The 27,758-nt window shown below is 41.0% G+C and overlaps 1 long non-coding RNA gene across 1 annotated transcript in view; it reads left to right on the top strand.

Moving 5' to 3' along the window:
• The window catches only part of LOC110255627, a 52,417-nt gene continuing 25,765 nt past the window's right edge, over positions 1,107-27,758 (top strand). The window contains exons 1-2 of the long non-coding RNA XR_002336184.1: positions 1,107-1,148; positions 10,820-10,963. This is a non-coding gene — a long non-coding RNA (uncharacterized LOC110255627). The remainder of the gene's footprint in view (positions 1,149-10,819; positions 10,964-27,758) is intronic.

The raw sequence follows: 27,758 nt of genomic DNA, 5'->3' as shown, positions 1-27,758 counted from the left end.
TGTCCTACAGTATGTGGAGTTCCTGGGCCAGGGATCAGATCCAGCTGCAGCAGTGCTAGATCCCTAACCCACTGTGCCAGGCTGGCTGGGGTGGAACCTGCGTCTCGTTGCTGCAGAGAGGCTGCTAGTCCCACCGTGTCACAGTGGGAACTCTGATACTATTTTATATTTATCTGTATTTATTTTTATCCTTACAGTAAGCACAAGTTTGCATTCGAGGGGGGTGGATCTGTTTACTTATGCCCCCTTTCCCCTCAGGGTCATGTGATAAAAGCACCATTGCAGGCCTGTGTGGAGGGGCGGGAGTGACTAGGACAGGAGCTGAACCCTGAAATGATGAATCTTGGCGCCTCTATAGCAGTGGGTATACAGGTGTCTTTAATTCTCTCCTGGGAGAAGGACAGAAATGTTTGCTCTCTGGTGTAAGCAAATCTTCTCGGCAGAGAGAAGGGAAAGGCCTCTAGGGTGTTACGACCTCTTGGAAGGAGGGGACATAGATAGCTCCAGGGAGATCCATTCACACGTCTCTCCTGGGTAATTTATTCTTTAACCTTAGCTTATTTGCTCTTCCTTCATCCTTTAAGCCAGATTGCTTGGCGAGCCTTCAACATGCAGAAACAGGAAAATCTCCACGTTGTTTCCTGACAGCAGGGAACTCAACGAGGAGCCAGCCAGTGCCATGGATTTAGAGGCTGGCAGAAACTCCGACAGAGGTCAGGGCCCAAAAGAACAGGACTAGAGGTCACTGAGGCCAGGGAAGGATTGTTTTCTCTCTATCTGTTGGGCGTGGGTGGTATTAATAAAGTCGGTGGCCTGTTGGAAAATATATTGCCCTAGACTGGGCAGATAAGGAGAAGAGAATTACCTGGTAACTGCTGCCAGTGATGGCAGAGGTCGCCTGGAGTGGTTAATGGAGAGACTGCAGGATGACCAATTAAAGGACGGGAAAGAGGAACTCCCATTGTGGCTCAGTGGAAATGAATCCGACTAGTATCTATGAGGATGCGGGTTCCATCCCTGGCCTCGCTCAGTGGGTTAAGGACCTGGCATTGCTGTGACTGTGGTGTAGGCCAGCAGCTGCAGCTCCAATTGGACCCCTAACCTGGGAACTTCCTAATGCCACAGGTGCAAGAAGAAGGGAAAGAAAGGTAGGATTTATTAATTTATTATAACAACAATATGCTAGATACTGCATTATATAAAATACCCACCACCCCGTTTTGCTGTGAAGAAAACTGAGGTCTATCCTGATAAACAACCTTCAGCATACAGAAGAACAGAAGATGACAGAGCTAGAATTCTAAGCCAAGCCTGCCTGGATCCGAACTCTGGGTCTGGGTTCTGGCTCTGTCCCACACTACCTGTGTAACCCGACACACATCACTTAACCTATCTGAGCCCTTGGTTTCCTCATCTGTGAAATACAAGTAAATAAAAACCACAAATTGGTCTGTTTTTGGTTAGGCTGCTTGCAAATCAGGCAATGTACTTGCAAATGTCTTATAAAGGAATATGATCCATGAATTCTCATTTTTATTATTAATGAAATCCAGTAAACAATTGTTATGATTTTAGCATTTTGGAAGTTAAACTGTTTCGAATTTTTTACCATTATAGCTAATGTCCTAATGAGCATTTTAGCTCACATTGCTTTTTTCCTCCTCCTGTTTAATTAGTTTCTTATATGTGGACAAACTGAGATCCAGAGGGAGTAAGGGATGGGCTGCAATTCCACAGTCAGTTGGTTTTCCCACATTACTTAAAACTGTATTCTTACTGTGGGATTAGACATTATTCTGTTTAGGAGGTTACTGAAAAGATTTCATCTTTAGCCATCGCTCTGTATACCTTTAACTTCTAGGTAAGTGGGTAAAATCAATTCTATTTCAAAATTGGGGTGGATGGGTGTTATTCAGCATCATATTGGAATAAGGAGGAAGAGAATTCCTGAAGGGGTCCATCTGAACCCATGGTCTTTGCTGTGCTGTATTAATATTCTTGGCTGTAGAAAAAAAAATTAATTCTTAAGTGATGCAGTTTAAATGGCCTGGGAAGCCCCAGGAGAGATGGGCGTGGAACATGCCAGGGAGAACTTTTCATAAATTAAGAGAGAGCGAATATTTCGTCACATGGTGGGATTTCTGTCAGGCCCGCTGCGTAATTTGTTTCAGCTCACTCTTCTGGCACCCAGTTGCCTCTTCCTCCCCGTCTCTAGGGACTACAAGGAATCCAGTTTCCCAAAACCATGTGCACTTGCCTCAGAGTCATCCCAAGGCCCCAGTGAAACAGAAAAGTCCAGAGTGGTTCTCTTTTGGGTTTTAAAAGAGGATGCAGCCCAGTTTTCGAAGTGCTTACCTTCTGCTGTGGCCTGAAATCGGGATCCTGGGGCATAGCATTGCAAGGACTTGTTTTCTTGTTTATAGAAATGGATTTTGGAGTTCCCGTCATGGTGCAGTGGTTAATGAATCCGACTAGGAACCATGAGGTTGCAGGTTCGATCCCTGCCCTTGCTCAGTGGGTTAACGATCCGGCGTTGCCATGAGCTGTGGTGTAGGTTGTAGAAGCAGCTCGGATCCTGCGTTGCTGTGGCTCTGGCGTAGGCTGGCAGGTACAGCTCCTATTCGACCCCTAGCCTGGGAACCTCCATATGCCGAGGGAGCGGCCCAAGAAATGGCAAAAAGACAAAAAAAAAAAAAAAAAAGAAATGGATTTTGCAGAGGCAGAAGGCCATGTGCCGTGCAGGTGCCTGATGACATGCCATGGGCACTCCTACATGTAAAACCCTGAAGACAAAGGCCGGGCCCCTTCGATGTGTGTGAGTGTGGGCATGGGCCTTAGGGTTTTTAATATTTTTAACTTTCGATTGAATTCTGATGTCCTACATTATTACCGAAGCTCCACATGCCAGCTAATTAAGAAAAAAAGAGACAGAACTATGTAGGTCTACTTCGGATTCTCCCCCCCAAAAATTTCAGCCAACGGCTAGAAGTGTAATTGTGCCGATGGTGATAAAACCCACCTTCCCTTATCAAGACTCCCAAGACTCTTGGTGACCTGGGCCTGCTTCTTTCTCCGATACCAGCTCTCAGCACTTCCCTCCTTCCCTCTGCTCACCTTCCAGCCGCCTCCTTGCTGTTCCTCACACCCTCTGCTCTTCCCACATTTGGAATTCTCTTTGCTATTCCTTTTCCTTGCTAACCAAGAAGGTCATGGCTCAGTAGGGCCTTCTTTAGAGAGGCCACCACAGCAATCTGGCCCAACCTCTCCCAGCTACTCCCTGTGCCATTACCTGATTCGTTTTCTTTCTAGTGCTGACCATTGCGTGACCTTATTTTATGCATCTGTTTACAGGTTCATTATCTCTCTCTTCTACCAGAATGTTACTCCATGAAGGCAGGGCCCATGTTTGACTCACTGCTATACCCACAGTGTCTGAAACAGTCCCTGCACACAGAGGATTCACATTTATTCACTTGAATAAATGAATAAGTAGAAAGAAAGATGAATGAGGTTGAAGGAGAAACAGTCAGAGCTATTTTCAGTGACATTATTTCAAGGCTATTTTATTGCACTGATGAAAATGGTTCTCGCTAGCCTAACTGACTAATTTCTTTTCCTCTTAGTTGCTGAGATAATTGTTGAATTAATCCCATTTCCACTCTTTTTTTTTTTTTTTTTTTTTTGACACCATTAGACTGAACGAACCCAGGCTGAGGAGTGTTTCCTTTCCCGACGAGGACTGGTCTGTTTTATTTATAAATGTTGTTTATTTATTTTGCAGATGTAGTTTTTATTGGATTTTATATTTTTGAGTTAACTGCTTAATCTAGATCTTTTTCTATTGGCATCCAAAGTCAACATATGTGTAGGTGTGGACATACAAGTTTGGGAGAAGTTGCTCAGGACAGCTGAACCTCTCTGCATAACAAGTGGGGACTCAGGGAGTTCCCATTGTGGCTCAGTGGTTACAAACCTGACTAGTATCCATGAGGATGTGGGTTCAATCCCTGGCCCTCCTCATTGGTTAAGGATCTGGCGATACTTGGCTGTGGTATAGGCCAGCACAGTGGCTCTGGATGTTCCAGACAGAAAGTGATTCCAATTAGTTCATGGTTGTGGCCTAGGCACCAGGAGGCTGGCTGCTGCCACACCACTGTGGTCCCTTCTGCTGCCATAGTAACTGCCTCTGGATACCCAGAAGACTTGACATCCGTCACTGGCCTCCTGCACATGCCAGCAAAAGGGCTTCTCAGGAGTTACTTCTCTGTGACCTGGTTTGCCAGCAGGACTTTGGCATGAAAATAGGAAACGGATTCTTATCTAAATCTCAGACTAATGCACGCATCTAAATGTAGAACCTAATTCATTGGTTGCTAAGGAGTCTGGGAAATGTTGATTTCAGTTCACTAACCTCTATAGAACCAGGAAAGAGGGCTGAATGGAGGCTGAGAAAAGTGTCGGCTATACTCTCTTGACTTTTATTTTGTTTTTATGTAGTTCCCAGCCTAGGGGTCGAATCAGAGCTATAGCTGCCAGCATACACCACAGCTCATAGCAACACCAGATCCTTAACTCACTGAGCAAGGCCAGGAATCAAACCTGCATCCTTAGGGGTACCGGTCAGATTCTTAACCTGCTGAGCCACGAGGGGAACTCCCTCTCTTGACTTTTAAATGCCATCTGCCTTTCCACTCCTCAGCCTGTTGCAGCCCACCTCCAAGGCTCCAGATTAGTGTCCCGGGCCTGTCCTAGTGCCCACCAATGTCCTGTACAGTCACCACAGCAGAAATAAGGGTTATTTCTCCCTGAAGGAGTAACATGGTCCATGGCGGATCAACAGAAAACTTAGGTATTGGGAAAGATGTGGAAACCTCATTTTGTCACCAGAAGAGCAGAAAACATATTTGGAATGTGATCATTCATGAATAGGATTGGTCCTATTAGCTAGTTTAAAGCTTCTAGAAAAATCCATGTTTTCCCTCTGGAGAGACTTGAAAGCTATAAAGAGCTCAGTGGAAACCTTTTACTCAAGAGGAGGATCTAAAGGTAGGACTTGGAATTCAGAAATATGCTAAATGTTGCAGAATGCACGCTGCGCTGTCCTCTCTGAAAAAAAAAAAAAAAAGAAAAGAAAAGAAAAAAATCGTGCTGATTCTGCAGTTGAGTGTGGCCTGAAAGAGAGCTTGTCCATGTGGAGGACACAAGCCGCATCCTTAACCACTTTTCCCTTTGCACAGCCTCATTCTGCAGGAGGCCACAAGTACAGCATGTTAATTCAAACTTTTCAAAACCATGAAACCACCGCGTATCTCAATACCCGCGCACGGACTCTCATTTGCCTCCTCTGTGTTAACAGAGAAACATTTGGTTTTAAACAAGACTTTATTTAAGGGGAAAAAGAGTATAGGATTACATTTGAAAATGTAATTACTGAAAAGATAAACCATATGTCGCAGTCTTTGTTTTACCTTCTCACTGGGGCCTGCCTTTGAGAGTTCATTGGGGGGGTGTATGGAAATTCTAATTCTTCTGCCACCAAGCTGGATAAGCCCAGCGTAGCTTGCTCACCCGTCCTATGTGTTCACATTTTGACGTCGTTACTGCCAAAATATCTTATAGTCCAGTGAGACAGTCTTCCTGAAAAAGAGCACAAAATACTGGCTCAGAGATATGCGTCTGAGGGTCTTTCCTGCCCCTCCCCCTGCCCCCTGCCACCTCCTCGGGACATTGGCTAACAGGCGGCGGTGATAAGGATATAGAGTCTAGGGGCTGTGGGTAGGGGACATGGTGGGAATAAATAAAGAATAAAAACTGTGTTTTCTGGTTCCTCTTACTTTTTTATTTTTTAAGGGCTGCAGAGCAGCATATGGAAGTTCCCAGAATAGGCCGCCACTGGCCTATCTCACAGCCACAGCCACAGCCACACTGGATCCTTAACCCACTGAGCGTGGCCAGGGATCAAATCCTCATCCTCACGGATACTAGTCAGGGTCATTTCCGCTGAGCCACAATGGGAACTCGTGGGTTCTCTTACTTCAGGTTGAGTGGGTCACATCCATGCCACAGTACAATTAGGAACAGAGGGTAAATAGCCAGGCTGGGTCCGCACGGATCCCTTAGAGGTCAGTCCAGATTTTTTACAGCGGATACTTCTCACTCTCGGTAAGCAGAATTAATAACCCTCTCTCAAAGGAAGAATAGACAAGGGTCAACTCTGATATTAATTTCTGCTTGTCATGAAGTTCCCTGAGTTAATTTGGATAAGCACAATTCTGGGGTTGTTTCTGATGTAAAGGCAATTACCCCAAATGTTTGAGGTTGGTAAGGGCTACTCTTCTCCCCCATCTCTGCTACAAGGTTGTAATGAAAGCAAGCTTCTGAAAAATGTTATCATAGATCCAGACATTTTATTTTTTTCTGTTTAGGGCTGCACCTATGGCATATGGACATTCCCAGGCAGGGGGTCAAATTGGAGCTGCAGCTGCCAGCCTACACCACAGCCACAGCCACACCAGATCCAAGCTGTGTCTGTGACCTACACCTCAGCTCATGGCAACACTGGATCCTTAACCCACTGAGCAAGGTCAGGGATCAAACCTGTATCTTCATGATACTAGTTGGGTTTGTTAACAGCTGAGCCATGATGGGAACTCCAACGGACATTTTTAAACAAAAAAAAATTTTTTTAAATGGTCACATCCACGGCACATAGAAGCCCCCAGGCCAGGGATTGAATCTGAGCCGCAACTTCGCCCTACGCCACAGCTGCAGCATTGCTAGATCCTTTGACCCACTGTGCCGAGCTGGGGATTGAACCTGCACCTCTGCAGTGACCTGAGCTGCTATAGTTGGATTCTTAACCCACTGTGCCACATCAGGAACTTCTTTTTAAACAAACTCTTATGAGCAAGCAAGCAAAAGACAACCTGTTCCGTAAGCTCCGTGCGGTACAGTTCTTCTTTTGTTTACTGTGATCAATATCTTGCAAGAAAGTTTACCCCAAGGAAAGCTAGACAGCCTTTTTGAAGCAGCCATCTGTTCCCTGTTTTGCAACGAGATGAAATCCTTGAAAATCAATGGTTGGAGATAGGTCTATTGAAAGGAAAATTGTGGAAGACTTTTAGATAGAGCAAAAGATTACCAGGTGTTTTTCGTAGAGAGCTATGTTTAGAGTGTATTCTTTGGGGTTCTTTGCTTCTCTGGGGTTTCTGCCAGTCACTGTTTTGAGCTCTCCCATAACTCTGTAGATTTAAGCTGTAGAAAGCTGATCATGCAAATAATTCTTGTCTGTACCCATTCAACAACAGTCTGTCCGGTGGAGATTCAATTGACTTTCATTTTCTATAGTAGAAGAAGCCCACTTTGCGCTTATAAAGAAAATTCATTTTATAACCAGTGGACTTATATATTTATATATTTATCTGGTCTTTGAGGTTTCCTTTGAACAAATTGTAACTTCTATTCCAGTTTCATCATTATTTAATGAATCAAATGAAATCTTCAATACATGTTCATTTTATATCATAGAGTCCTGATTTTAAAAAAAATCTATTTAAAAAAAATCTATCTGCACCACTATCCTGAGAGCTGGTAAAATTCTTATGTACAGTTCACCAGAGACTAAGGAGTGAATTCAAAATATTTCATCCACTTTCCAATGTACATAGCTTCAATACCTTTAATTAATAAAATATTTCACCCCATCTCAAATATATTTAAATTTCACTGATAAGCATCCAATTGTAACATTCATTCATCCAAATACTGACTCTAAGAATCTGATATGTATTATGTTGATTATCAAAGTCTCAGAGGTTGATCAAGATATGAATAATGGCAGTGCTTTTAGTAGACACATGTAGCCTTTCTGATACAATGCCAGTTGGTTTTTCCAGAGTGCAGATTTTCAGTTGGAGGAAGTGACTGTCCTTAGAGCTGAAGCTTAAGTTCAATGGCATATTTAAAATGTCATAATAAGGAGTTCCCACTGTGGCTCAGCAGTAGCGAACCTGACTAGTATCCATGAGGATGTGGGTTCAATCTCTGGCCTCACTCAGTGCATTAAAGATCCGGCGTTGCCGTGAGCCGTGGTGTGGGTCACAGACAGGGCTCAGATCCCGCGTTGCTATAGCTGTGGCATAGGCCAGCAGCTGCAGCTCCAATTCGACCCTTAGCCTGGGGACTTCCATATGCCACACGTGTGGCCCTAAAAAATTTTTAAAATAATTTAAAGAAAAGCAAAAAAGAAAAGAGAATGTATATGCTGAAATATTTTAACATAAGCTACAAACATCACAACACTGCCCTTTAAAGACATTAAGAAAAACCCTCAAAGTGGAATGTTTCACATTCTGTAGCACAAAACACAAAGTAATTTGGCACTTACATTGTTAGAAAATGAAAAGTTGGTGAAATTTCAGGGTCATATTCATATTCATATTCACAGAAATCTGCAGAAAAAAATGTGCATATTGAACTTTAATATAAGTATGTGTTTTTTTGAAGAGGGAAAGGAAAGAATTATACAAAGTAGGTAGTAATTTACATATAATAACAGTGCTTTGCATTTATATATACCACTGCTAACCATTTCAAAGTGAATTTGTGACCTGGCAACAGCGGACCCAGAACAGCTAAACAGTAGAATTTCAGGCCAATTCCGTTGAAAGGGTAAAAGCAATTCCTTCTTCAATGGAACATCTGTAATGTGGGGTAGGAAACATTTAAAGGAAAGGTCACTCGAGTAATGGGGCAGACGACTCAGCTCACAAACTAACCATCTGAAAACCAGGAGAGTTTCCCTCTAAAAGTCATAGGACAGAGCCCCCTTCAGTTTGAGAGGGCCCTCACCTCTTACAGGTTTAACATTGCGTGGAATTGTGCAATAAAATACCAGGAACAGGAGTAACATGCAAAAGCAGGACATGTTCTGCTGCACATCTTAGCACAGTTGAAGCCAAAATCCTGTGTCTTAAGATGGAAACCTGGAACGGGTGCAGAGACTTGAGGACTGAGCCCTCTTAGGAGGGAAGCAATCAGACCAGCTTGATTCAGTGAAAATCGCAGCCACATACGATTTGGATTGGAGACAGCATTGAGACAACAGAAACAGGAAATAGGGCAAAAATATTTCTCTTGACAGCTTGGCCAAGGGACTAATACACTAGAGAAGGGATTTGATTAATTTCTACATTGTTCTTATATCTGCAAGTGATTTGTAATTTGCTGTACACTTTTTATGCTTGAGCTGTTAAAAGCCCATGTTATTCCAGGGTATAGTTTTGGTTTACGTAAATTTTTAGAAAGTAGTCAAGTTAAAGAAACAAAACCTTAAGTTAAAATAAATCTCCTTGGGTTATGCTAAGAAGTATTGAAATCAGGAGAACTGAATGGACAATTATAGTTTCTATTTTCATAGATCTATCAAGTATCCTTTATAAAAACTGATGAGAACACGGCTGTTTCATTGGATCAGTCAACTCTCATTTAACTCTTTTTTACCTCTGTCCATTTGCTGTTGCCACCTAAAGAATGTTGCTTGCCATCTGGATCTACGAGGACTGAGTCATTGGCCACTGCACTCTTTGACCTTCAACGCACCCTGAAAGGAGTTCAGGACTGAGATCAGAAATGAGACGCTCTGGGAAAACTGGCTGAACAGGCCTTCTGAGAGATATTTTCAGTAGGAGATTTTATAAACCACATTTCATACATTTTCTCATACTTAGAAGAAGCACCAGTCATTGAATAAGATATCTGTTCCTCACAACTTGCGGCAAATTTCTACCGAGACGTGAGCTTGACTGCATGTACACCTTCTCTGAAATCACACAGATGCCGTCACCCCCCTTACCTCTTCGGAGGAGCTCTCAGAGCTCTCTGAAATGCTGTCTCCTGGGCTGTAGTCCTCAGTAAGTCCCCAAATAAAACTGAAACTCATAGCTCTCACATTGTGTGTTTTTATCTCAGTTGTCACTATGAATCCGCCTTTGTCTAAAAATCACATTCTCGACTCCAGTGGCACCTCTCCCCCTTCCCCTCCCTCAAACACAAGGGTAACTTTTGCTCATCTTCCCACACTTGGCTGACCATTCAATTCTTGCTGGACGCTGTCACTGATCCATACTGCATGCTGCCCTGTGCATAAGCCTATCATTATATTGCCACTGTTTTTTTTTTCTTTTTTTTTTTTTTTTGACCTGCATCTGCAGCATATGGAAGTTCTAAAGCTAAGGGTAGAATCAGAGCTGCAGCTGCAGACTTATACCATAGCCACAGCAATGCCAGATCCGAGCTGTGTCTGTGACCTACATCGCAGTTTGTGGCAACGCCAGATTCTTAACCACTGAGCTGGGCCAGGGATCAAACTCACATCCTCATAGATACTGTTTGGATTTTTAACCCACCGAGCCACAGCGGGAACTCTGTATTGCCTCCTTTTATTTTGTATTTCTGTCTCTCCCCAACCTAACCGTGGACTCTCTGTGGGCAGGTACCATATCTTATCTATCTCTGTATCCTTTGTACCTTGTACTGTGTATCCAGCACCTAGTAAGTGTTCAACAAACACTGAGGGGAAGATCGAAGGATTGAACTGCAATTGAGTGTTTATCGAACTCAATAAGTCTACATTACTAAGAGAAAACAAAGGCCAGACCCAACTGCCTTTTTCTGGCCTTGTGTTAAGATAATGTTTTTAAATTTTTTTTCTCATTTGTTAAAATTGTACTGAAGTATAATTGATTTGCAATGTCGTGATAATTTCTGTTGTCAACAGAGTGATTCAGTGATACGCGTACACACCTCCCTTCCTTTTCAGATTCTTTCTTCACGTCAGTCATCATGGAACATGGGGTAGAGTTCTCTGGCTCCACAGTAGGGTCCGCTGGCCAGTCGTCCATATACCTCGGTGCCCGTACGCCCGTCTCTGTTAGGATGATCTTCTACAGGACACTTCGAAAAGGTGTGTAACGTGTCATCAATCTTACCTCAAATGTGTAAAGTAGCTGTGATTACTAGGGACTAACTGTAAGTGTCAAGTCGAAACCAGCAGGTGAAGGGTCCTGGGTTTCCTGAACACTTTTTTTTTTTTTTTTTTGTCTTTTTGCCATTTCTAGGGCCGCTCCCCCAGCATATGGAGGTTCCCAGGCTAGGGGTCCAATCGGATCTGTAGCCTCCGGCCTATGCCAGAGCCACAGCAACGCGGGATCCGAGCCGCGTCTGCAACCTACACCACAGCTCACGGCAACGCCGGATCGTTAACCCACTGAGCAAGGGCAGGGATCGAACCTGCAACCTCATGGTTCCTAGTCGGATTCGTTAACCACTGTGCCACGACGGGAACTCCCCTGAACACTTCTTAACCTAAATGCCAATTTTGAATACTTGGTTCAGGTTGAGAGAGAATCCAGGGCAAGGCCTGGGCCCCGGGGGGCTCAGAGGCGGGGAGAGCTGGGCTATCTGAAGGTTACACCTTTCCAAATGTGGACTGAGAAAAAGAATCCCAAGAAAAGGAAATGATAAGGAAACTTGTTTTTTTTCTGTTTGGGTTCTGGTTAGAAAAACAAATTTCCTGGGGATATTTAATGTTGACCTGCCATCATATGGGTTTAGGGCCAATGGTCTATTACCTGACCTGTAAAGCACAAGCTAAGGTATTAACAGGATGCTCACCAGCATCCTGGGGTGTCTGATAGAAACATGCGAATTCCCACTGGAGGGGCAGGTGTCAACGCTGATGATACACACCAGCCAAACACAAACACGCTAATCACGGTTTATGTAACACACAGAGAAACAAATATCCATGAGGCAGACTTGTTGGGTAAATAACATATAATGAGTATGCTTAAAATGTTTAAAGAAAAATGAGCCCACTTTGGTTAGGTAGGACTCAGCAAATCTGTGGCAAAAATCTGAACTATATTATATCCAAGGCTAGCTACATAATTTGCATGGTCCAGTGCATAATGAAAATGCAAGGCTCCTTGTTCAAACACCAGGGGGAAAAATGTCATTAAAAGCATGAAACTAAAAAGCTTTTTCTTTGCAAACAGTTTGTTACTCCTAATGCATAATAGAGACAATGGCGATGCCTGAGTAGCAACCCAAGCTTACAGTGTGCAATGGTAGATCGGTGTCACAGTTTTCAATAAATTATGCTTTACTAGTGTGATATCTTGATTAATCACAAAGTTGTTCTGACTCCATTTTCTGCAAATGTACTAGGTCATCAAAATTTATACTTTTAGAAATTTCCTTTGCAATCGATGTACTTGAAAGCAGTGTCAGTTCTCCTGGTCAATGCAAGTTTGCCAATCATTTCTGCATATTCAATTTTAAGAAGAATTTTCTTCTGTTGAGGCAACTGTTATTGGGGCTGTTAATAGTATTTTATAGACTGACAACATGGCAATAAATTATCTAGAGCTGATAACTCTTAAGGAATAACTTTTTAAAAAAGAATTAACTTTTTATACACATCACGTAAGTCCGAATTTAAATTTAGATGTAAATTTATACGGCGGCATTTTATTGTTTTCTCTAACATTGCCTGTAACTTGCACAGGTCATATGAAAAACCAAAAGTGGCTACAAGATTTACATACCATTTGGGATGTTTGTTTCTCCACTCTATTACAACATACACAATTACAAGGGGAAAATAATTTTTAACATGTCTTTCCTTGTTCATAGTATCCGAAGCTTCATGTGAGAATAAGATTCTTTTTTAATTACATTTAACTCCTATATCTAAGTTTGTGGAGATTTGCTTTGCAGTACTGTAGAGGTTTTCAAAATCAGAGATTCTGAATCCTTTGAAGCATTTTAACGATTCACAAACATGGTTTTTTGCAGTGTCCCTGTGCACAGCCATGTTCTCTAAGCATTTACTTATAAAGCGGACGGCTTGAGCATCGGTCTTTCCTATTCTAGTCCTCAGACTGCAGAGTTAGGTTTGGTACAGATGCTGTAAGGACAGTGATTGGGGGTGAATGGGAAAACCGACCTCTCGCCTCTGGTCGTGGGGCAGCCACTCTACAGAGCCCCTACCCTCGGCCTGGGCCATGGCCGTGGCCTTGGCTGGCACCCCTGAGGCTTCTGCCCTTGTCCACTCTACCAGAGGATCCATGTCTGCACACAAATGTGCTGATGCCTGGCGTATCTCTTCTGCTCATGCTTCCTTCCCCATCAGACTGCATGGGGAAGGGCAAAATTATACAGAATTTCAAGTCGGAAAGCATTAGACAAAGTGCTTGGCTCTTCTGAGAGCAGGACCCTCAACAGCTGTCCTGGTTGTCCTCCCAGAAAGCTTACCCTGATTGCATAATTTCATTTTATTCTCCCAGCCCCCTCCCAGTAAATCTATTCTCCAGTGAATATTGGAAAACCCATATAGAGAATATAATTGGTTAGCTTACATTCAAACAAGGTAGTAACAAAAAAAAAAAAAAAAAAAAGGGTAGAACCTGGACTGTTTGACTCTAAGCTTGAGGTTGTTTTAGACTGTCAAGGTTGTAGTTCCACAGGCATGTCAAAAAGTGCATATGTTTCCTTAGCTTACATTTTGGGTGTTCACCAAAGCTCCCTTCAATTTAATACTGATTCTATTAATGAGAAATGAAAAACAGACATGCTATGGATTTGACTTAACTGTACGTGTAGCACTGAAAAAAAAATCTCACAGATGATGAAACTCAAAGCGTGATTTATTGTTTTCTATGGTGGCCTTGCATCACAGTCAATACTATTAAAAAAAAAATCTGCAAAAATGAATGTGGATATCTGTGTCGTTGTGGGCGTGTTATACCCTGTGAAGAGGTAATCGCTTACTCAGATGAGATGATGTTTTTGATATTTCTGTATGTCTTGTATGGTCTTTAGATGCATATGGAATTGATAGGGATGGAGTAGACACAGGTAGCTGTAGAAGTCCTGATAAAGGACCATATTTAAAGAGGGAAACTTAGGGGACATTGGGAGATCTCTGCAAGTAAATAAATTGCTCCAAAAAGCCATCAGAACAAGGCAGGTTTCCTTCCTTAGTGGAGCCTTGAGAATTGCCTCAGGTCGTTGGGTGGGGATGGGATGAGGCCTACATTCAGATTCAGACCAAGGGCAAGAGTTTGAGGACCAGCCTTCTGTGGATTTGAATACACCTTACCGGATACTCAGGAGGAGCTACTACTCCCAGAAAGGAAGAGGTGGGCTTTTACAACCCCACGCCCTTTGGAGGATAAAACCGTAGCCCACTGGATCTTCAGGGCAGAGATTCTGTGCCTGCCCTCTTGCATCTCTCACAAGCGTCCTATCCTAATAAATCTATTTCTTGCCTATCGCTTTGTCTCTTGCTGAATTCCTTCTGCAGGGAGACATGAAGAACCTGAACCCCAGTGAGTCCAGACACAGGGTGAGTGATTCTAATTTAAAACTTTGGGTTCAAGTCCCAATCTGTGTTCTGGCTGGGTTCAGGATGTTAGTGCTGCTGGGTTCAGGATGTTAGTGCTGTTGGTTTCAGAATGATCCTGAGTGTTGCCTGGTAATTACTTACAACAGATTAATAAGGCTGGTCCACACCAGTTTCCAAGGAGATTCGTTCCTCGTCCTCCTGTGGGATCTCTCCCCACTTCTTGCTCTTCCCGTCACTGTCTGAAACTCACTGAACCTGGAGTTGAGACCAAGAGCAAACTTACAGGAGAATTTTTGAATCTTATTCTTCATGAGGATTTGAAAGAAAGGTACATTAGAACTGGGCTTTGAGAAGCGGGATGATTGAAATGATACCCTAACGGCACTGTGGGAGGCTTTGGACGTCGCTAAGTCAACCCAGTTGGATGAAGGGTAAACTAAACTCATTCTTTCCAGTGTCTTGTCTATCAGGAAAGAAAACATAAGGGCTACGTCTTCATTTTTAATATGCTATGATAAACACAGGAAAGGGAACAGCATTCACTCTGTTTAATATTCCATGAAGGTATTTGAGCAAGGGCATGTTTTATTGTCTGAGGATATAACAAATGTCTTTGTCATTTCCCAATAACAAAACATGTCAAGAAATGATCATTGCTTGGGAAAGTAGAGTTTAAAGAGCATGCTTTTGCTAAGAAATCACAGAATGTAACATAATATGGTGTGACTATGGTAAACAAACCATTATATCTAGGCATGGAATCTGAACCAAAAGAGAAACATACAGTATTTTGCTTTGCTTTGGACGCCACCCCACACTCGCACACTCACGTGAGCACACACGCATGTACGCACACATCTCACGCATCCACACCACATCATGCTTAAAGATCAAGGATGTATTGCTTGATGGCCCAGAGACTATAGACCAGTGGAAACGCAGTTGAATTGGGTAACCTCTGCCCTATTTTCCTCTGCTGAGTCTAGATATATAAACCATACTCCAGGGGTGGAATTTAGAAGACATCTGTATACGGAGCCTATTTGCGCAAACCCTAGAGTAGAGTAGGAGTTGATAGCATTGACTGTGCCGTTGAAGTGAATATCAAAAGCCCCACCTCCCTTCCAGCCCCCGCATATGCCATTACACCAACTTTCCTACTTAGAATCTTCAGGCTTGATGTCTCCATGCTTATTTCAAAATGTGCCACTTCCCTTCCGCTCAGTCTTGGAGAGGAGGTAAACCATACAGTGGTTTTTACACAGTAAGTATACAATCAGTGTGTATCATGGAAACCCATGAAACGTTTTCCTGAAAAGCAAATTATTTCTTCCTACAACATTTACTCTTTAACGGATACTGAAGCAGAGACCCAAAGACGTCTCTGAGTAGATTCAGGTATTCTTGACTTGCCTTGAGAATTTCTGAGGCACCAGCTCATTCATTCTGATGTGTTGTCCTCAGAGGCCAGGTCTACCTGCTTTAAGGTCTGAGTGAGCTGTGTAGGGTGTGTGTGTGTGTGTTGGGGAGGGCAGAAAGCATTCTCAGCAGGTCTGACAGCATTTTCGAAATGTTATTACTGTTGGCAAAGTCTTATCTTAGATGAGGTGGTAAATTAGCAAGCTGCCATGGAGAAGTATGATTTTGTAAAATTAGATGGGGTATAAAGGAACACAATTAATTCCAGACCCTCAGGCAAGAGAGACGAAGTAACTGGAGTCTTTGTTCTCTCAGATTATCAGCTCTACCATCTTTTCTTCTGAGTCATTGCAGACACTCTCTGGCTGTCAGTTGAAATGCCAGGTATTCACTTGCAACGGGGACAAGGCCACCCTAGGATTACATTTTGTTGTCTTTAGGGGGAAAACGTGAATCACCCTCCAGGGGTCTGTTTCCTCCCATTAACCCTAAATCCCAGCATCACAACTTGTTACAAATGACCAAAGATTGATTACCGGCTCCAAAGTAGCCAGTTAAGATCCACAGTGAAACACCCAAGAAGCCCGTCAATCTGAAAATATACTTTAGGCACATGAAGGGTCTTGAATTTTTATTTTTTATTTTTGTTTGTTGTTTATTGTTTGTTTTTTTAGGGCCACACCTGCAGTATATGGCAGTTCCCAGGCTAGGGGGCAAATCGGATCTGCAGCTGCCAACCTACGCCACAGCCACAGCAACCAGGGATCTGAGCCGTGTCTGTGACCTACACCACAGCCCATGGCAACGTTGGATCCTTAACCCACTGATTGGGACCAGAGGTCAAACCCACATCCTCATGGACACTAGTCAGGTTCATTACCCCTGAGCCACAAAGGGAATACCAAGAGTCTTGAATTTTAAGGGATATTACTGGAAAGATTTTAGAGAGATGGAGATTGAGAAACGCCCTCTTTGTTTTTGTACAAACCCTCAGACTGAGAAAGAGAGAGGGGATAAAACAAACATGGACGAATAGGCAACAGAGGAGTACAAATTCATCCCACATTCCATGGGCCAATGCAATGCGGGGACCTCAAGGGAACTAGTCTATGGACCATGCAAGATCTGCCTTCCATTTGCTACTGGATCTCAGTTCTCTTTGCATCTTCAGAGAAGTGAGTTCCCAGTTCATTCAACCATCAATCTCCAAAGTGCTATGCAGTAAGGCAAGATCACCTCAAGAAGATGCCATAGTCCACACTGATTTTCATTCTTCCCCAAAACAACTTAAGATAGAAACCCAACTGAATTAAGAATTAGAAGGACTTACCTAACTTAGGATAAAAATCTCTAGTTGCATCGATGTTGCTGCAGATGCCATTATTTTGTTCTTTTTTATGGCTGAGTAGTATTCCATTGTGTGTGTGCGTGCGTGTGTGCGTGTGTGTGTGTGTGTGTGTGTGTATAGTTCTTTTTTATGGCTGAGTAATATATATGTGTGTGTGTGTGTATACCACATCTTCCTAATCCATTCGTCTGTCACTGGGCATTTAGGTTGTTTCCAAATGAGATCTTACTGTACAGCACAGGGAACCATATCCAGTCTCTTGGGATGGATCATGATGGAAGATAGTATGAGAAAAAGAAGGCATATACATATATGTATGACTGGGACACTATGCTGTACAGCAGAAATTGGCACAACTTTGTAAATCAACTGTATTTAATTAAAACAAGAAAACGTATGAGAGTGAAAACAATGGGGCTTAGAGGTTAAGCACAGTTCAGCCTCTCACACAATACGATAAAAAATGCCCTTTTCAGAAATGTGGTAGAAAATGTCCTCAGAGGCACTTGTTAAGAAGAAAAAAAAAGAAGAAGAAGAAGAAAAATGTGAGAAAAGAGACTTACATAATCATCCCTGGCAAAAACTTTGTCTTTAGGCAGAACCTTTCTGCAGAGAGGGAAGATTTACAACTCTCTTAATCTAATTCATAACGTACATGGGAGTCACCAATATGATATCTCAACACATGGCCTCCATGCACATTAGCCAACCATTTACTCATTTAAGAAATATTGATGGAGTGCCTACAGTATGCCAGACAGTGCTCTGAGCACTGAGGATGTGGCTTTGGGCTCCTCTTTGGGGAGAAACATGAAATAAATGAGTAAACAGTGATGGGAGTTAGTTATTTTATTTTGAGTGATGAGGGAAAGACTTTCCAAGGAGGAGAACTTGATTGAATTTCAAGGACAAGCCAGACATGAGAAGATCTGGGAAAATGGCATTCCAGGCAGAGGAATAGCCTAGTTGGAGGCACTGAGGCAAAAGCAAGTTTGGTGTGTTTAGGGCACAGAGTCAGCGGCAGAGTAGGAAAGGGAGTGAGAAGCAGATACAGTGGACCAGAACATAGCCAGCCTGATGGGCCATGGCTGGAATTTTGAATTTAATTTTCTTGCAAAGGGAAGTCCTTGGAGGATGACAATTGGGAATTTTGTGATGTGTTGGAAATATACCAGTCTTACTGCTCTGTGAGTAAGAGGTTCCAGGGGCAAGGGAGGAACGCAGAGAAAGAAAAGTATTAAAGTGGTTCATGGAAAAACTATCCAGGTCCTAGATTACAGAAGCGATAACAGGAAACACTTATAAAAGGTGTACCATGTGCTAAAGCACTGTTGTAAGCATTTTCAGTGTGGCAACTCACAGAATCATCATCGCAATCCTATCACTAATCCATTTCACAGGGGGGAGCACGGAGGCACAGGAATTTTGAAAGGCTTGTCCATAGCAGTTAAGAGGCAGAGCTGGAATGCAAATACAGATAGTCTGGCTTCAGAGTCAGTGCTTTCAACCACCCCTCCGTTATGGTAGACACAGAGGAAATAGGGAAACTTCAATTAGTGTATTCGTTTCCTGTTGCTGCTATAATAAATTGCCACAGCTTTAGTGGCTTCTTCATCGTGTTTACTACCCTACAGTTGTGTAGGGCAGAAGTCTGCAGTTGATTTTATTGAGCCAAAATCAAGGTGTTGGCAGGCCCGTGTTCCTCGTGGAGACTCTAGGGGAGAATTCATTTTCTTGCATATTTCAGTGTCTAGAGGCTGACTTCATAGGTTGGCTTGTGGCCCTTTTCTCCCTGTACTTCCATTGTCACTTCATCACCTTTTCCCTCTCTCTGATCTGACCCTCTCTCATGAGGATATGACCTCAGGGGACATTACCTTGAATCTACCAGATAATCTAGTATAATCTCCCCACTCAAGATCTTTTACTTAATCACAACTGCAAGGTTCCCTTTCCATGTCCTCGAACATAGTCACAGATTCTAGAGATGAGACTCTGGAAATCATTATTCAGCCTGCCCTCGACAAGTGCAGCCTCCATCGCAAAGCAGTGCCACCAAGCCTTTGCTGACCGATGGTCTGAGTGGAATGAGAGAAGGACTCATGAATCAAGGATATCTCTGAAGTGTTTTTGGTTTGGGCATCTGGCTGGATGATGTTAAAAGCCTAGGAAAGAGGCAAATGAAATGGCATGGAGGGTGAGAAGGAGGTCAAGAAAGTGCAGGTATGGAGAATTTAAGAGAAGAGTGTGATGGAGAATAAGCGTCCACCAAAATCCATTCTCTTCTTCTTCCGCAGAGTTAGAATAGTAGTTGGGCAAATGCCTACCCTTTGAAAAATTGTATTTGCAAGCAGCTGTTGCACTGAGGTATGGCCATGTGCTAAATGCCCCAAGTGGAACGTGAGCAGAAAGGCATATGCCATTTCCAGGCTGTTTCCTCATCACATTGCACGTGCTCTCTCCCGTGCTCTGTCTCCAGATTCCGTCATGTAGATAAGAACAGTGCACTAAGGATGGTAGGGAAAGAAGATGGAAAGATGGAGGAGAGCAGCTCAGACTGGGACTGTTGATGAGAGAGAAATGAAGACTGTATAGTTTAAGAGGTACTACTATTAAGGCTCTTTGATCTTTAAGACACTATTGTTTGCCCAGCTGTATCTTAGTTAACTCAGACATCAGCACTACAAGTGGGGTTCTTCCCAACTTAACCAATATACATGCGTTGGCTTAGTGGTCAGGCACCAGGTGGCCTGGAGATGCCAGCAAGCCTATAACCTTTATAATGCTGTGGCAAAACAGTTGATAAAGCTGTATCCTGCAATAAATTGTATGGCCCATGTCCACTGAGGCTGTGGGTTAAATAGAAGCAATAAGAAGCCAGAATCTTAGTGTGTGTTTCCAAGTCTTTGCTGCTTTAGCAAGGCATTTCAAAAAAGATACAATCTCAGGGAAAAAAAAAGTGGCTCATTTGCAAACAGAAAAGAAATAGACAGTGTCTAGAAATTTGGAGTCTCTCATTTTAGGGAAAGCTAACTCTTTATATACCTCAAATAGAAGAGTCATTATATGTAACCTTAAAAAAATTTAAGCCCATCAAGGGGACATAAGATGGACAAGGAACAGACCAAGGGTGTGGCCTTTCCAACCAGACTTGTGGTTCAGAAGACCTCAAAGTAGCTGTCATTCAAGTGAGCAAGAGGCATGTGTCACAAGTGGAAATAGTGAAGTAGGAATTAGAAATATGTCCAAAAACGTACTTTAGGTAGTTTGCTGACACATGAAACCAAATGGAAGCAAAAATATCTAAAGTCTATTATTAATTTTTTAAGGGAATTGTATTGTCAAAGAAATGGCAATTGAAGCTTTAGCCAATTCACAGGATGAAAAAACTGCACCAGCAGGAAATACCATATAAATGCTGTATAGTTGCCAAGAGAACATAGCTCCCAACATCTATTTTAGACGTGGCCTTGAAGGATAATGGGCTAACAAGAACTTACCAGAATTTTGAAAATGCAGCCATAGATTAGTGGAACAGAATAGAGAGCGCAGAGATAAACCCACGCATATCCGACCAATTAATTTATAACAAAGGAGCCACGAATATACAATGGAGAAAGGGCAGTCTCTTCAATAAATGGTGTTGGGAAAACTGGGCAGCACATAAAAGAAGAATTAAACCAAACAACTATCTTATATCATACACAAAAACTAACTCAAAGTGGATTAAGGAGTTAAATGAGATTCCAAACCATAAAACTCCTCGAAGAAAACATAAGCAGTAAACTTCTTGACATTGGTCTTGGCGATCATTTTTTGGATTCGACACCAAAATCAAAAGCAATGAAGGCAGGGATTCCCTGGTGGCTCAGTGGGTTAAGGATCTGGTGTTCACTTCTGTGGCTGGAGTCACTGCTGTGGTGTGGGTTCAGTTCCTGGCCTGGGAACTTCCACTTGCCATGGGTGTAGCTGAAAAAAAAAAAAAAAGTGGCTAAAGCAGAGATAAACATGTGGAACTACATCAAACCAAAAATTTCCTTCACAGCAAAAGGAATCACCATCAAAATGAAAAGGCAGCCTACTGAATGGGAGAAAATATTTGCAAATCTTATATTTGATAAGGGGTTAATATCCCAGAACAAATAAAGAACTTAATGCAAGTCAGTAGCAAAAAAAAAAAACCCATAAACAATCCAATTTAAAAATGGGTGAGGATCTGAATAGACATTTTTTTCAAAGACACACAGAATAGTCAATGGACACATGAAAAGTTGCTCAACATTATCTCACATCTGTTAGAAAGGCTATTCTCAAAGAGATAAGTGTTGGTGAGGATGTGGAGAAAAGCAACCTCTTGGTTGCTATTGATGGGAATCTAAATTGGTGCAGCTCCTACAGCAAACAGGGTGGAGGTCCCTCAAAAACACTAGGAGCTGGACTACCTATGATCTGACCCTCTCATTTCTGGTTATACAGGCAAAAGAAATGAAAATAGCTTATCAAAGAGTCATCTGCCCTCAAGTTCTTTGTAGTGTTGTTCACAGTAGCTAAGATCTGGAAACAATCTAAATGTCTACCAACGAGTGGATGTATAAAGAAGACGCGGCATGTGTCTACAATGGATTATTATTCAGCCCTGAAAAAGTAAGGAAATCATGGCATTTGTGACAACATGGGGGACGCTTCGGGGCATGATGCTAAGTGAAGCAAGTCAGACAGAGACAAATACTGCATCGTATCCCTTATATGTGTAATGTTAAAAAAAAATCAAACTCATAGAAACAGAGCAAAATGGAGGTTTTCCAGGGGCTGAAGGATGGAGGAAATAGGGAGAAGAAGTTGGCAAAAGGGCACACACACATTTGGGGCTATAAAATGAACAAGGTTGGGAGCTGATCTAAAACATGGTGACTGGTGGATAACACTGTATTGTGTCATGGAAATTTGCTTCTTTGTAAGGAAGTAGAATTGAAATGTTTTCTCTCACACACATATAGATAAATGTTGTGTTGATGATATGGTAACGAAATGGGGAGAATCCTTTCACACTCTATCCATCTATCAGGTCACCAAGATGTACACTTTAGATATCTTACCATTTTATTTGTCAATGACAGCTCAATAAATCTGAAATCAACACGGAGAAAACTTATCAGGGTTCAGTGTTGGGGAGGATGAAAAACGTGATCATGCACGTTCCTCTTTGTGAGCAGAACGAGTTTGAACAAAGAGATTATCTCTGTGACCAGAACAGGGAGACTTCAAAGTCCTACCCATCAGAACTCTATACTTCCCATAGACCAGCAACTGGTATCTATTCCCATTCTTGCCATTTAATTATTTTTCTATGTTTTTATTTTGAAATATCTTTATTTTTTATTTAATTCAAAACAATTTTTTAAATGAATTTTTGTTTTATGTTGGGGTATAGTTGATTGACAATTTTGTGTTCGTTTCAGGTGTACAGCAAAATGATTTAGTTATATCTATACATATATCTATTCTTTGTCAGATTCTTTTCCCAAATAGGTTATTATCGAATATTAAGCAGAGTTCCCTTTACTAATCAACGGAGGTCCTTGTTGATTATCTATTTTATATATAGTAGCATGGATATGTTAATACCAAACATCTGATTTATCCCTCCCCTCCCCTTTTCCCCTTGGGTAACCATACATTTCTTTTCCAAGTCTATGAGTCTGTTTCCATTTTGTAAATAAGTTCATTTGTATCATTTTTTAGATTCCACATATAAGTGATATCATATGATATTTGTCTTTCTCCATCTGATTTACTTCATTAGTATGATAATCTCTAGGTCCATCCATGTTGCTGAAAATGGCATTATTTCATTCTTTTTTATGGCTCCTATTTCACTGTGCATATGTACCACATCTTCTTTATCCATTCCTCTGTGGATGGACACCTAGATTGCTTCCATGTCTTGGCTATCGTAAATAGTGCTGCTGTGAACACTGGGGTGCATGTATCTTCTTGAATTATTAATGTCTAACCATGAGCTAGAGGATTTAAACTAAGATGAATAGCACAATATCTGAAATAAAAAAATACACTCAAGGAGTCAATAGCAGGATAATTGAGGCAGAAAAATGAAATAATTTTACAATTACCAAAAAGCTGCAAGAATGTCAGGTTCTTTTATACCTCTTGCCCAGCTCCCCCCAAAGTTAATATTTTGCATAGTCATAGTACAATGATCAAACCTAAGAAATTAACAACATATGAAGTAAACTAGAGACTTTATTTAGGATTTCATCAGTTTTTCCACTGATGTCTTTTTGTTTGTTTGGGATTCAATCTGGAATCCTACATCGCACTTGGTTGTCATGTCTTATTTATTATCCTCATAATGTGTGACAGTTCCTCAGTGTTTTCTTCTCTTTCATGACCTTGACCCCCCTATGAAGTACTGTTCAGTACTTTTGTAGATTTTTCTTCTATTTGGATTTGTCCAATGTTTTCTCATAATTAGATTGAGGTTACACATTTTTCACCAGAATGCCACAGAAGTGGCACTTAACCATGGCACCTTACATGGTTAAGATGGTATCTGATGGGTTTCTCCACTGTAAAGTTGCCACACTTGCCTTTATAAATAAATATTTTCTTAAAATTTTTTTTTTTTACTTTATTTTTTAGCCATGCCGGGGCCAGGGATTGAATGTGAGTCACAGCTTGAACCTGTATCACAGCTGTGGCAGCACCAGATCCACAACCCACTGCAAATGGCCAGGGATCAAACCTGCACTTCTGCAGTGACCCAAACCACTGCACTTAGGTCTTTAATTCATTGTGCCACAGTGGGAACTGCCACCAATACATGTCTTGAAGAAATATTTTGAGATTGTACAAGCAGGTAGCAAAAGAGGAAGTCTCAAAGAGTCTAAGCATAAAGAGGATTTGAGATGCGTTTACTTGCTTGAAGATGGAGGGGTGAACCTGACAAGGATTGCAACTGACCTCTGTAAGCCAGAAAGAAGAGGAAACCTTCTTTCTGCACCTGTAAGGAATTGGATTCAGCCAATAACCATGTGCGATTGATAGCAGATTCTTCCCTGGAGTCTCCAGATGAAAGCTCAGCCCAGCTGGCGCCTTGATGAGATATTAGCATAGGTGTATTTTTTCCACTAATACATACTATTTTAATTATGGGATATGTATCTTGAATTTCTGGGATAAGCATCATTTGGTTATGGCATATTAACCTTTTACTATATTGCTGGACTTTTTAAATGAATATTCCTGTTGTGGATTTTTAGGTTTATGTTCATGAAGGGTATTGGCCTAGAGTAAGTTTTACAGTAAGTTTTGACATGAGATAGTGTTAATTCTTTAACTTTCTTATTTTTCAAAACTCTTTTTGCTAGTCTAATTTTCTTTGCCTTTTTGTATACATCTAGAGTAAGTGTGACAATATCTATAAAAAACCTGCTGGGATTTTGACTGAGAATGCATTGAATCCATAGAATGATTTGATCCGAAGTAATACCTTAGCTATCAATATTGACTCTTCCCCTTTATAAACAAGTTCTCTCTCTCCATTTATGTAGATCTTGTTTGATTTTGATAAATGCTTTGTACTTTTTAGCAGTCAGATCTTGCACATTTTAAAACATTTGTACCTAAGAATTTCATGTTTTTGGTGCTATCGTAAAAAGGTACTTTTTTTGAACTTCAAATTCTCACTGTTTATTGTTGATTTATAGAGATACAACTGATTCCATGTATTGACCTTGTTTCCTGGAACCTAATTATTAGTTCTATTACCTTCCTTAGATTCTATGTGGACAGTCACTTTGTTGGTGACTCGAGGCCATTTTCTTTTTTCTTTTTTTCTAATCTGTATACACTTTATTTTTTTTTATTTCATTGATTTTATTGCACTGATTAGGACATCTAATATAATGCTGAATGGGTTCAGTGAGAGAGGATATCTCTGCCTTGTTTCTTATATTGAGAAAACATCCTGATGTTGGAAGCGGGTTTTATTTTGTTTTATGGATGCTCTTTATCAGGTGTGTTTCTCTTATGGTTCTAGTTTGCTGCGATTTAAAAATCATTAATGTGTTGAATTTTGTCAGATAGTTTTCTTCTATCTACTGAAATGGTAGTATAGTTTTTCTCACTTAGTCTGTTAATATAGTGAATAATATTGGTGGATATTTCACGTGTTGAATCAGTCTTGTTATCCTGGCTAAACACCATTTGAGCATGACATTGCATCTTTTTTATATGTTGCTGGATTTTGTTTGCTAATATTTTACTGAGGAATTTGTGTGTATTTTCATGAGCGATATTGACTTGTAGTTCACTTCTTTTATAATGATTTGTTTGGTTTCGATATTAGGGTAACAATGCTCACATTAAGTGAGCTGAGGAGTTCTTCCCCTTCTATTTTCAGGTAGAGATTGTTCATAATTTGTATTATTTTTTCCTTAGATTTTTGATAGAATTATCTAGTAAAATCATCCAAGCTTGAAGTTTTCTTTGTGTAAAAGTTTGTAATTTAAACTCAATTTCTTCTTTTTTTAATTGAAATATAGTTGATTTATAATGCTAATTTCTGCTGTTTGGCAAAGTGATTCAGTTTTTTATAATATATATTATAAATTATATATTAATTCTAAATATATATTTATATATAATATATTAATATATAAGCATGTGCTATAAATATACATATTATGATATATATTTTTTCCATTATGGTTTATCACAGGACATTGAGTATAGTTCCCTGTGCTATACAGTAGGATCTTGTTGTTTACCCATTCCCTGTAGCATATTTTGCATTTGCTAATCCCAGTCCATCCTTACTCCACTCCTACCCCCTTGGCAATCATAAGTCTGTTCTCTATGTCTGTGAGTCGGCTTCTGTTTCATAGATAGGTTCATTTGTGTTATATTTGAGATTCCACATATAAGTGATGTCATATGGTGTTTGTCTTTTTCTAACTTAACTTCATTTAGTATAATAATCTCTAGGTGCATCCATGTTGCTGCAAATGGCATTATTTCATTCTTCTTTATGGCTGAGTAGTATTACGTTGTATATATATATACCACATCTTTGTCCATTCATCTGTTCATGGACATTTAGGTGGTTTCCATGTCTTGGCTACTATAAATAGTGCTACTGTGAATGCAGGGGTGCATGTATCTTTTTGAATCATAATTTTTTTTTTGGATATATGCCCAGGAATGGGATTGCTGTATCATATGGTACTTCTATTTTTAGTTTTTTGAAGACCCTCCATACTGTTTTCCACAAAATCAATTTCTGTAATAGATGTTTCTTATTATTTACTTCTTCTTGTATAAATATCTATAGTTTGTGTCTTTCAAGGAATAAGTCAGTTCCACTTCAATTCCAATTCAATTTATAAATCATTGAATTTGGGGGGCATATAATTGGTTGTAGCATTTCATTATTTTTTTGTTTATGGGATCATGAGTGATATCTCTCTTTCCTGATGTAGGAAAATTGTAATCACAGCTTTCTCAGCAGCCAGCAGATGTTGTTACATTGCAGTTCAATTTTTTTTCAGCTTAAAGTATTTTAAAATTTCTCCAGATCTTCTATCTGAATCATGGGTTATCTAGACATGTTTTTTAAATTTCTAAATACTTAGGGAATTTTTTCAGATATCTTTCTGTTATTGGTATCTAGTTTAATCCTTTATGATCCAAGGACATACTTTTTTGGATTTCTATTATTTTAAATTCATTAACATTTGTTTTATGGCCCAGAATATAGTCAATTTGGCTGATGAGTCTGTGTGAAATGAAAAATAAAAAGTGTATATATATATATATATTTTTTTTTTTTGTCTTTTTTTGCTATTTCTTGGGGCACTCCCGCGGCATATGGAGGTTCCCAGGCTAGGGGTCCAATTCGGAGCTGTAGCCACCGGCCTATGCCAGAGCCACAGCAACGCGGGATCCGAGCCGCGTCTGCAACCTACACCACAGCTCACGGCAACACCGGATCGTTAACCCACTGAGCAAGGGCAGGGATCGAACCCGCAACCTCATGGTTCCTAGTCGGATTTGTTAACCACTGCGCCACGACGGGAACTCCAAAAAAAGGGTATAGTTTACTGTTGTTGTCAGTGCTGAGTTTTACACAGCTTCAAACTGAGCATCCTTGTACAGTCTTTATTGCTTAGCATAATCTGCCTCCTCCGGTAGGGAGAATTATAAAGACAAAACTGTGTGCTTTTTTGGTAAAGGCTAAAGTTAGTGGATGAAACAAGCACCCTTACTGAAGGAATACTATAATGTACAGCAAAGGAAAGATCCTCCTTTCAAAACAGCCTTCCCTAGTAGAGTCTGATGGTCAGGTTTTGCCTACTTTCTACCCAGATTCAAGCTCTGCTTCTTCCCATAACCAGGGATAGTCAACCTCAGCCTGACCCCAGCCATTGCACAGAGCCTTGGGATCAGTTCTGACCAAAACTGATGGTAGGATTAAAGCGATTTGATTCTTCATTGATTCTGAGCTCCAGGTCTTCCTTATGTTGTCACACAGTACTTCCAGCAACTTTAAGTTCCACCCAG

Source organism: Sus scrofa, chromosome 10 (assembly GCF_000003025.6).
Source record: "Sus scrofa isolate TJ Tabasco breed Duroc chromosome 10, Sscrofa11.1, whole genome shotgun sequence".
Classification (NCBI taxonomy): Eukaryota; Metazoa; Chordata; class Mammalia; order Artiodactyla; family Suidae; genus Sus; species Sus scrofa.
The sequence above is the reverse complement of the archived record's forward strand: the minus strand, read 5'-3'. Positions and strand labels throughout refer to the sequence as shown.